At 47.2% G+C, this 3,698-nt stretch overlaps 1 pseudogene; it reads left to right on the top strand.

The window, feature by feature from the left end:
- Positions 1 to 3,367: 3,367 nt before the first annotated feature.
- LOC116565074 lies at positions 3,368 to 3,438 on the top strand (annotated as a pseudogene).
- The last annotated feature ends 260 nt before the right edge of the window (positions 3,439 to 3,698 follow it).

A 3,698-nucleotide genomic window follows, 5' to 3' on the forward strand; every position in this document is an offset into this window, starting at 1 on the left:
TCTCGAACTCCTGACCTCAAGTGATCCACCTGCCTCAGCCTCCCAAAGTGCTGGGATTACATGCATGAGCCACTGCGTCAGGCCCATAATATCATGCTTCTGTCTCTTGTTTCTAAGGAAGGTCACTGAGCACACTCGTGGGTCTTGGGTACGGGCAAGTATATAACCTGGCTGCTACATAGTGCCTTGTGGCATCTCAGCCAAGTTCTCTGAGTCAGGAACTTCCATATATAAATCAGTTACAGGCCGGGCGTAGTGGCTCATGCCTGTAATCCAAGCACTTTGGAGGCCAAGGCAGGCGGATCACCTGAGGTCAGGAGTTCAAGACGAGCCTGACCAATATGGTGAAACCCTGTATTTAAAAAATAATAATAAAATAAATAAATAAATAAATAAATAAATCAGTTAAACACACCTCTGGGCAGGGTTTTTCTCACCTGTATGCCCCAGAGAGACAAATCAGGCTGCACACCCCTCTGCCTGGGACTCCCCACTGACATCAATGCTGATCTCTGGGCAGGTTCTGGGATGGTGATGCATGCCAGGAGAAAGGCTTGGAGGTGGCTTTCACCCAGAATTACTTGAACCTGGGAGGCAGAGGTTGCAGTGAGCTGAGATCACACCACTGCACTCCAGCCTTGGCAACAAAGTGAAATTCAGTCTCAAAAAAAAAAAAAAAAAAAACACATACACACAAACAAAATATAAAAATGAATGTAGGCTGGGCGCGGTGGCTCACGCCTGTAATCCCAGCACTTTGGGAGGCCGAGGTGGGTGGATCACGAGGTCAAGAGATCGAGACCATCCTGGTCAACGTGGTGAAACCCCGTCTCTACTAAAAATACAAAAAATTAGCTGGGCATGGTGGTGCGTGCCTGTAATCCCAGCTACTCAGGAGGCTGAGGCAGGAGAATTGCCTGAACCCAGGAGGCGGAGGTTGCGGTGAGCCGAGATCGCCCCATTGCACTCCGGTCTGGGTAACATGAGTGAAACTCCTTCTCAAAAAAAAATCTTTCTCACTAAAATGAATGTTATGCTGTCCAGGCTGGAGGAGGAAGGAGAGTGCATTCCACTGGGAGAAGAATAGGAAAGATATAAGCCTCAGCTCTTGACTCCATGTCTTTGAGAGAGGCTGGAAGGCCCTCATCTGCCTTGTTTCACCACCAGCAACAATTTGCCTCCAGGTGAAATACCAGGTTGTTCTCAGTGAATGAAGGAGGAGTCTGGGAACTCCTACTGTTCCCCAGGAAATAGCAAATGTCACCTCTTTCTCTCTCGCTGTCCCAGGCCCCCTTGCCCTCGCCTCCCCACCTGTGCACCAGCACCCCTGGACAGGCTCCCCCTTGGCAGGAGTGTGTTTTACTCTGCTCTGTCAGCTCCCCAGGGCCTCTGTGGGGTCTAGCAGTGGGGATCACGGTGTGTGTGTGTGTGTGTGTGTGTGTGTGTGTGTGTGTGTGTATTTATATATATAATTTTATTATTTTATTTTTTGAGACAGTCTCGCTCTGTCATTCAGACTGAGTGCAGTGGCACGATCATAGCTCACTGCAGCCTCAAACTTCTGTCTCAGGCGATCCTCTTGCTTCAGCCTCCCACGTAGCTGGGACCACAGGTGCATGCCACCATGCCCAGTAAATTTTTGTATTTTTTTTGTAGAGACAGGGTTTCATCATGTTGCTCAGGCTTGTCTCAAATTCCTGGGATCAAGCAATCCTCCCTCCTTGTCCTCCCAAAGTGTTGGGATTACAAATGTGAGCCACTGAGCATTTTTTTTTTTTTTGAGACGGAGTTTTGCTCTTGTTACCCAGGCTGGAGTGCAATGGCGCGATCTCGGCTCACCGCAACCTCCGCCTCCTGGGTTCAGGCAATTCTCCTCAGTAGCTGGGATTACAGGCACGCACCACCATGCCCAGCTAATGTTTTGTATTTTTAGTAGAGATGGGGTTTCACCATGTTGACCAGGATGGTCTCGATCTCTTGACCTCGTGATCCACCCGCCTCGGCCTCCCAAAGTGCTGGGATTACAGGCTTGAGCCACCGCGCCCGGCCGCCACTGAGCATTTTTAAAAGTCAGTGCTGGGGCTGGGCATGGTGGCTCACAGCTGTACTCTCAGTATTTTAGGAGGCCGAGGCAGGCGGATCACCTGAGGTCAGGAGTTCAAGAGCAGCCTGGCCAATATGATGAAACTCTGTCTCTACTAAAAATAAAAAATGAGGCCGGACACGGTGGCTCACGCCTGTAATCCCAGCACTTTAGGAGGCTGAGGCAGGCAGATCACGAGGTCAGGAGATCGAGACCATTCTGTCTAACATGGTGAAACCCCCATCTGTACTAAAAATAAAAAAAATCAGCCAGGTGTGCTGGCGCATGCCTGTAATCCCAGCTACTTGGGAGGCTAAGGCAGGAGAATTGTTTGAACACGGAAGGTGGAGGTTGCAGTGAGCCGAGATCGCACCACTGCACTCCAGCCTGGGCGACAGAGTGAGACTCATCTCAAAACCAAACGAAACCAAAACAAAAAATACAAAATTAGTTGGTCATGGTGACACCTGCCTATAGTCCCAGCTACTTGGGAGGCTGAGGCATGGTAATCACTTGATGAGATCGCACCATTCACTCCAGCCTGGGCAGCAAGAGCAATACTCCATCTCAAAAAAGAAAGAAAAGGAAAGAAAAAGAAATAGACAAATCTTAAGGGTACTGTCAAAGAAAAGAGTCAAACTCTGTGAAATATTTGAAAATATTTGAAGAGATTAATTCTGAGCCAAATATGAGTGACCATGGCCCATGACAGAACCCCAGGAGATCCTGAAAAAATGTGCCCAAGGTGGTCAGCTCACAGACTGGTTTTATACATTTTAGGGAGACATGTAAGATGCACATCAATCAATACATGTAAGATGTACATTGATTTGGTGCGGAAAGGCAGGGCATCTTCAAGTGGAGGTTGTTTCCAAGTCCCAGGTCATAAATGGACTTCAAAGATTCTCTGAGTGCTCAATTTGGCAGCACATATACTAAAATTGGAACGATACAGAGAAGATTATTATTATTATTTAATTTATTTTTATTTATTTATTTATTTTTTTGAGACGGAGTTTCGCTCGTTACCCAGGCTGGAGCGCAATGGCGCGATCTCGGCTCACCGCAACCTCCGCCTCCCGGGTTCAGGCAATTCTCCTGCCTCAGCCTCCTGAGTAGCTGGGATTACAGGCACGCGCCACCATGCCCAGCTAATTTTTTGTATTTTTAGTAGAGATGGGGTTTCACCATGTTGACCAGGATGGTCTCGATCTCTTGACCTCGTGATCCACCCGCCTCGGCCTCCCAAAGTGCTGGGATTACAGGCTTGAGCCACGGCGCCGGGCTACAGAGAAGATTATTAGCATGGACCCTGCACAAGGATGACATGCAAATTCATGACGTTCCATATTTTAAAAAAAAATTAAAATAAATAAATAAATAAAAAGATTCTCTGATTTGACACTGCTTAAAAGAGTTTGAGAGTTTATCTAAAGACCTGAAATCAGTAGAAGCATGTCTCTGTGTTAAGATAAGGGATTGTACAGACCAAGGTTCTCATTATGCAGATGAAGCCTCCAGGTAGCAGGCTTCAGAGAGAATAGATTGTAAATGTTTCTTATCAGACTTAGTCTGTTTTATCAGTCTTTTTCTCTTTTTCCTGTTTAAGACAGTG

The sequence above is a fragment of the Sapajus apella genome, unplaced genomic scaffold (assembly GCF_009761245.1).
Source record: "Sapajus apella isolate SASKATOON/1434 unplaced genomic scaffold, GSC_monkey_1.0 scaffold38, whole genome shotgun sequence".
Classification (NCBI taxonomy): Eukaryota; Metazoa; Chordata; class Mammalia; order Primates; family Cebidae; genus Sapajus; species Sapajus apella.